We start from the raw sequence: 8,522 nt of genomic DNA, 5'->3' as shown, positions 1-8,522 counted from the left end.
GAGTTCCCCTCCCCAGTGTAACCATCAGGCTGGGGAGGGGAAGTCAGCCCAGCTGGGCTGAGTTCATTTCCCCAGCCTGATGGTCATGCTGATTTCCCATCCCCAGCCCAATCTAGTGCTGGGGAGGTGAACTGAGCAATCAGGTGCAACCTGCTGGGAGCTCACTAATAAACCAATTTACTTTTACCCTGATTCTGGGGTAATTTACTACACCCTCTCTCATTGGGGAATTAATTTCTTATTCTTCCATGATATCAAGGCATGGCAGACAAGCGCCAGGGAGAGAGATTTCCTTATTTACCCCCACATGGCCACAGTGAGCAGTAGGTCAAGAAGAGCACAACCCCTAATTGTCTACTCAGCATTTGCACCAAGAAGTTGTCACCAACACTTTCCAAAAACATTCTGGATTACCTGTTCACTGCTGTATTCTTCTTCTAGAAGATGTCAGGGTGATTGAAGTCCCCCATCAGAACCAGGGCCTGTGATCAAGAAACTTGCACTAACTGTTTGAAGACAGCCTTATCTACCACATATTCCTGGTCTGGTGGTCTATAGAAGACCTTCCACCATGATATCCACCATGATTGGATGTTGGTATTCTGCATGTGTGTGTGTGTCAGGGGGGTGCATGAGAGAGAGTGAGAGAGAGAGCATGTGTCCCAGATGCCTATATTCCTCTTGTAGTAGGTTCCCCCTACTACATGTCTGACTGGTGACACCACTGGCTTCTTTGGAAAGCCCTCCCAGACAGAAGTGGTGGTGCAGACTGCCACCTACCTCCCAGGGTATGGTAAGCCCTGTTCCAGGGCCTCTTCTCTGGGCCAACAGAAACAGAGTTCCCAAGAGGGAACCTCAGGATGGTGGCTGTAGGGAACACTCCCCCTCACTCTCTTATTCAGAGGTGATGGGTGCCAAGATGGTGCTGGGACAGAAGATCTGGTGTGTGGCAGATCTGGTGACCAGTGGTCTGAGGAAGCAGGAAAGCATCCAGCATAGCCCACTCCAGGGATCAGCAGTGGACTAGGAGAATGGGAGCCAACTGACTGAGACCCAATGCTGGAACCATGAGGAAGCTGCTTCCCATCCAGGCCCAACTCATTATTCCGAACTGGTGGTTGTCGCCCTATATGCCCTGGCCCTCCAAGCAGAAGAAATGTTCAGAATGGGAGGGGAAAGCATGGCCCACAAGCCCCACAGGCCTTTGGCAGCAAAGCCCAGTAGCTCTAGCTCACTCCTCCCTCTGCTGGGAAGCCCAAGGGGTGCTCTTCCAATCCCTGTGGCCCCACTCCTAGTCCAGATCCCACTAAGGGGGAGCAGCATAGCCTTGGCAGGGATAGGCAGCCCTTCAGTATGAGACAGCTGCTTGACATGAGCCTCAGGTGTTGAGAAGAGCTGTTAGTCTGTTGCCCTTGAAGCGAGAGATATTGGAAGTTAAGAGGCCAGGGGTCCCATGTGGGAGAGCCAGTAGTCTTCCTTGCCCACTGTGGTGATACCTCCAAACCCACAGCCCTTCCCCTCCCCCCTGCCCAGCAGCTACCTCCCAGCTCATAGCTCTCAGGCAGACATTGGGCCTGGGATCATGCAGCTGCCCACCTCCTACATGGAGAAGTCCTTGGTCTTGACTCTGGACCCCTGAAAGTAGAGTACCAGGTCGAAAGCCCCCAAACCTGTTCCTCCCCTCCAAGTTTTAATGTTTGTTAAGTTCAGGTCCTGTAGCATCCCCCCTGATCCCAAGCCCCCATCCAGTTTTTGGAAGGGGATTTGGGGTTTCAAACACCACCCCTACTGATGCCACCAAAGGTTTGCTGTTTTGTGTTAATTGGAAGGAGAGGCCAAGGTGAGACAGGTAATGTTCAGCTGGTTTTCTTTATAAAACACATTTAAGGTTGAGCAACCGTAACATACAAGGCCACCAATTGTTTGGATGCAAGAGTCAAGGTGGATGTTATCTATCTGGACTTCAAGAAAGCCTTTGACAAGGTATCCCATACCATCCTTATAATTAAACTGAGGGAATTTGCCTTGGATAATTACACAGTAGAATGGGTAGCAAATTGGCTCAAGGGTCACACTCAGAGGGTGGTAATGAATGGGTCGGTGTCACCCAGCAAAGATGTGGGCAGTAGAGTCCCTCAGGGCTCAGTTCTGGGGCCGGTGCTGTTCATCTTCATCAGTGATCTGGATGAGGGGGTGGGAAGCACCCTGTCCAAATTTGCGGACGACACAAAATTATGGGGTGCAGCTAACACCCTGGAGAGGAAGAACCAGATCCAAGCTGACCTAGACAGGCTGGGGAAGTGGGCAGAGAGCAACAGAATGCAATTCAGTAAGGACGAGTACAAGGTGCTGCATCTAGGGAGGGAGAACTGCCATCATACCTACAGGCTAGGGGGGACCTTGTCAGTTCCACTGAGGCAGAAAAAGATCTTGGAGTCATTGTTGACTCCAGGATGAACATGCGTCACCAATGTGATGAAGCAGTTGGCAGAACCAATCGCTCCTTGTCATGCATCCATAGGTGCTTCACAAACAGGTCCAGGAAAGTGATTCTTCCCCTCTATGCAGCACTGGTCAGACCGCAGCTGGAGTACCATGCCCAGTTCTGGATGCCACAGTTCAAGTGGGATGCGGACAACCTGGAGAGGATCCAAATAAGGGCCACTCACCTGATTAGAGGCCTGCAAGGAAGGCCCTACAAGGAAAGGCTAAGGGACCTTAACCTCTTCAGCTTCTCCAAGAGAAGGCTGAGAGGGAACCTTGTGGTGGTGTACAACTTCATAAGGGGAGAGAAACATACAGTAGGTGATGATCTGTTCACCAGGGCTTCCCCTGGAATGACAAGGAACAATGGCCATAAGCTATTAGAGAGAAGGTTTAGGCTGGACATTAGGAGAAAGTTCTTTATGGTCAGGGTTTCCAGTGGGGTCCCAAGGGAGGTGGTGCTTGCCCCATCCTTGGGGGTCTTCAAGAGGAGACTGGATAGGCACCTGGCTGGGATCACATGACGCCAGGGTTGGTGACTCTTCTTGCCTGCCAGGGGCAGGGGGTTGAACTAGATGGCCCACTGAGGCCTCTTCCAACTCAATGAATCTATGAACATTTAAACTGAGGTACCTCTTTTCCTTGCACTGCATTTCCCTGCACCCTGGTGTGTGCCCCTGGTGGGACTCGGGAGGTAGAAGGGAAGGTGCCTGGCCAGGATGGGTTGTGGGCAGTGGTGCCCAGGATGCAGGGGCAGAGGAACCCAGGGCTGGAGACCCATGGCCCAATGCTGGGGCAGAAGCATTCAAAGCCTTCCATCCCTATTCACCTGGGGAGGGCTCCCAGTCCACATGGGTGAGGAGCTAGTTAGCCAGGGTTTTGGGGATCTGGACAGTGTATATATATACATACACACACACATACATACACACACGTATGTAGGTATAATTGTATTGCAATAAGGTATGTATTTTAACTAGTGTATACATGGCAGAAGGGGCTGTCACCCAATTTTATATATATAATTATAGCACTTAGGAAGTGGAGGACCTAAGTTGTAGCCCCCCTTTAGGAAACTAGAACTTATCTCTCTGAATCCTTAGAGCTAGGCTCTTCACACTTCCTAAAGTCACTTTCATAGCACTTTCTTTTGCCATGAAGCCTACACTTACCCTATAGACTGACATGGAGACCCTTGCCTCCTGGCCCACTCCACCATTAATGCTAATCTCTTTGCAAATCTCCTGATGTCTTATTATGGAAGCTCAGGGTGGCATGGAACAGAGTTTGAAAACCGGTGCCTTAGAAAATATGTTGCCCATCATGTTATATGAAAGCCTTTTGAAGTTGCGCTATTTAGGAAGAAAGAATATCTATCTTGTAAGAATAAGCAGAAAGAGAGGGAAGGAAAGGAAGAAGCCTAATTCTAGAGTTCACTGATGAAGACCCATATCTGGAAAGGGTAGTTCTAACTTCTAGTCCTTTCTATTCTCCACCCCCAAAGAACAGTGTTAATTTTTTTCTGCCAGTCATATGTAGCAAAACCCCCAAGTTCTCTTTTTTATTTATTTTAAAATGCATTCCCTCCCCTTCCCCAACCATTCCTGACTTTTTCTCTCCCTCTCTATTCCCTATAGATAAGAATAAGTAAGCTAAGAAGTAGGATAAGCTATAACATTTTATTTTAGTTAGTACATTTTCTTTTTCTCTCCCCTCTTTGCAAATAAGTTCCCTGCTATTTTAATATTGATACCCACTGTTTTATAAGTGATAATTATGATGTTTGTACTGCTTTTATATTGTGTGATTACTGTTTTAGGCCTATATATGTGAATTAGCATAAGTCATATCAAGTTTCCATTTTGTATGTCAAGTCTTCATCTTGTGTCCTCTGCCTGGGCATCCTCTGTATTGCAACTGTATGATTCATGTATCCCTCCCATGTAAATTGGTTCCCGGATGAATGAGAGTGATTGGGAATGATTGAAATACAATGGTAGCAGGCCTCTACTGAATGGCCTGTAATGACTGGACCACCACCTCGCATTGATTCATCCAGGAACCACAGACCTCACCCAGGAACAGAGACAAGAACCCAGCATTTGAAAGACAAAAGACCCTGTAGAACCAGCAACTTTACCATTGTAGCCCACCATTACAGACACCCGAGACTGTACATCCCTGCATGGAGCACACATGCTCAGTACAGCAGGGATTGACCCTGACAAAAGGGGCAGTGAAGACAGACCCAGTGGGACGCCCTCTCCATCTGGACCAGCAGCCCCCCCCCCGTACCCCCCCAGAGCCCCTGCCAGTGACTCCCCTCTGGACAGCACCTACTGGACAAGGATCCCTTTCCAGCCTGGATAGGTAGCCATCACCCCCCACCCCCTCTTCAACTAAGGACTTGGACTCTGCTTCTCTTCCCTACCTGGACTCCAACCCTTCCACTGAGTCTCTTTCTCCTGCTGTCATTGTGAGTGTGTGTGTGTGTGTGTATATGTGTGTGTGTGTGCATGTGCGTGTGTGTGCGTGTGTGTGAACCAATAACTTCATGGGGCTGTGTAGTGTGTTGTCTGTTTAATAAAACTGTTATTTGGACCCCTAAGTTGGGTTTTGCTTTACTATGGTTTGGCCCTGCTCCAATCTCTGCTCCTCACCCCTCTAACTTCTGTCTCATTTCTCCCTCTCCTGCTTCTGGCTCACTGACACCTCCAACACCTGTCCTGAGCTCCTCTCTGCCTCCAAACCCCCTGTTTCTTTGCCACCGTCTTATCCCCACTGCCTTTTTCTTTTCTCATGAGCAACCAGGTTTCTGCCTCAGTTTCTTTCCTGGCTGTCTCCGCCTTGCCACCACTTATCTGTCCCCACTTCCCCATTATCTCAGCTGTCTACCTCAATTTCCAGTCCCAGTCTACCTTAAATATACCCAAGCCTCAGGTCCTCAGCCAGCTTCTCTGTAGTCCACCTGTTCTAATCCTAGTTCTAGCAACTGTCACACCCTACACTTTAACTCTCTTTCTCTCTCACCTTAACCTTCTCCCAAGTATCCCAGGTACCCCAAGCACACACATACACACTGTACCATCCAAGTTAGGAACTTACCTGTGTGTATGAGTAGGAGGGTTGTATGTGTGTGAACTGGTGAGTGTGTGTGTGTATATATATATGTATGTATATATATATATATATATATATAGATGTCATTGTGTGCGTGATATATGAATTAGTGATGTGTGTCTAACTTTTAGGGTGTATGGTCTATGTGCTTGACTTGGTGATAGGTATGCATGTGCCTAGGCTGGTTTGGATGTGTATGTGCCTGAGCTGGTAGTGTGTGTGTGTATGCCCCTAATTGATTTGTGTGTTTTCAGCTGTGCAATTGTGTCACACCCTCCTGTCTAACAGCACAATATTGAGATCCTGAGAGTTGGCCTGACCCCACAGGGCAACACATACTTAAAGTGTAGGAGAGAATTATAGGCCCTAAATTCTAGGCTTGCATGTTTGATTGATTCAGAGCTTCAAGGAGTTGTCTAACTGTTGCACTGTAATTAAAGTGCATTGGAGCAGCCTCCAGGTTCGTGTACAGACACCCCTACTTCTCACATTCTTTCGTGCCTAAAAGTTAAGTGAAGCTTTGTTCAGCACCACTACACTTATATCATTTTTTTAGGTCTGGGTCCTAGTGTATACTAATTAAAAAGATAACTGGACCTATTTAAATGTGGTTCCAGTGTTCCTACTCTAGAAGATGTGTTAGCTTTCTTTAGTCCCGTATATGAGTTTTTTCTTTGCTTTTCTCTGGCTGGGTATGCTAGTAGAGCAGATACCATATTTTGCTATAGCTGTGAAATGCATGATTTCAAAGACCTACTGTACTGAAGAGATGAGCCCCTGATCATGTAGACTGTGAAGTTAGTTAGCTGAACATGGTACTAGTTTCTGTGTAACATATGCTCTAAGCTATAGAAACAGATTTGCCTTAAGTATGCTAGACCCATGGTCTATTATGCTTGGTTGGAACTTTAACCATCACTTAATAAGCATGTGTATGCTTTTGTTCTTGCCTGTGCGGGTTTTATGAAGGGATGAAGTATTAGGGGGACAGGTGATTTATATTTTATTAACTTTGTCCATATATTCTTTACAGAATGGAATATTAAGATGTCCTTATAATCATTAACATTATCCCACATTTTCTTTGAATCACATTATTTAGGAAAAAGAAGAGTTATTAAAATCTGAGGCATAAAATGGTGAGTGAAATCTTTATAGATTATTTTATTTTTAAGGTTGGCAGAAGTATTTATTTGTTTCTATATTTAGCGTGATCTTACCTTATTTTCTTCTCCTTTATACTGGTATAAATAAGGGGTAATGTGACTGAAATCAGTGGATATATTTTGGTGTAAGAGTTATGTATTCTGAGAGTCTGGGCCATCTCTTCAAGTTGACTACACATCTCCACTACTACAACTCATTTACTTTAGAAAGTCTTCTGGTCACGCTATTCTAGATAAACTTGGATGAGGTACACGAAAAGAAGGAGGCTTATTTTCCTACCTCACTCAAACTCTGCAGCTGGTTATTCAACTTTTACCATCACATGATAATCTTTTTGGATTGATTTGATATGCTGCCTTATTTTCTTTTTCATTTTTTTTGGCACAGTTGAATTATTCAGTTGAATTTTGATCTTTTCAAAGCCTAAGATGTTGACTATCATTCCAAGATTTGTTTCTAAAGTAAAAATTCTGCTTGGGTGTGTGGTTCATTTCTTTCAATTAATTCAGCTGCAGTATGTGCCTGGCTTTCTGTCATCTGCATTACAATAACAGTGACTTCCTAGTATATTCTGGCATGTAGCCAGGGAGGCAGAGTAACCCTGTGTCTCCTTGTGCTTTCACTGCCACTTCAATGGACTACTGCTGTCAGCAGAAAAGTACAATAAATCAAGGCTGTTTCTTCTCTTGAAACCTTATGATAGAATTAAGGAGTATTTTAATATTTTATGAGAGACTGAGAACATCTGTTAAGATGCAGCTGGATGAGTCTTCGTCTAATAGAGTAGATGCATTTTGTGACAGTCAATTTAAGTAGGTGCTTTTTTTTCCCCAGCTGCCTTCCCATAGTTAATCTTTCTGCAATAACATTCATTGTCATTGAGTGGTCAGAGCAATTTCCACTCACAGCATAGAGGGTTCTTTTTTTTTGCGCGGGGGGGGGCACAATTAATTCTATTTAATTGGTTTATATCAGGATTGTATCGTCAGAACTAAAGTTCTATAACCCTCATTGGAAAGAAGGATGGGGATAGGAAATCAACTTTGTACTCAAAAGATAAAGTTTAGAATCCATAGAGTTAAGATAAAGAGCTAGGAAGGCTATCAAATAATCAAGAGTTAATCTTGCTTGGATTTTCTCTGCTAGTATATATCTGCCACTGCCGATGGTTATTATGTATCTACTACTGTCAAGTTGTAGTCTGCTCAATACCTATGTTGTAATCTGAAGAGCTGACAGCTATGGGCAGTGCCTCCATAAACTCCACCCTTTCACTTTCTGCATAATAACTTCTGGCTTTTCTAGCAAACAGCAGACAGTACTTTGAGTGCCTGCCTGTTTTTCAAAGGGATTGAAGCCCTGATCCAGCAGAACACTTAACCAGGATTTATGTGGCTCAGAATAAACTGTGAAGTGAAAATCTATGCTATATATAAAATGTGCTATATATATGTGCTATATATAAAATGTGATCACTATTGAGTGTTCTGACCTTTTACTTAAAGCAAGTGAGTAATTCCATTAGCTACAGTGAGTTGACTCATATTTATAAAACTAAGCATGAGCTCAAATGATTTTATAGGACTGATGCCAACTTTAGGAAAATCTCATTGACATGGATACAAGTCTAGAAGGAAATTTCATTGAGATGGATTCAGGTCTGGAGCAGGCACTGGGCCTAGCCTGAAACTTTGCATCCAATGGGAGAGAAAATTATTCACTGCTCTCCATTCATTTTATTAAATGCAAGA

Source organism: Alligator sinensis, unplaced genomic scaffold (genome assembly GCF_000455745.1).
Source record: "Alligator sinensis unplaced genomic scaffold, ASM45574v1 scaffold105_1, whole genome shotgun sequence".
NCBI classification, from domain to species: Eukaryota; Metazoa; Chordata; order Crocodylia; family Alligatoridae; genus Alligator; species Alligator sinensis.
The sequence above is the reverse complement of the archived record's forward strand: the minus strand, read 5'-3'. Positions refer to the sequence as shown.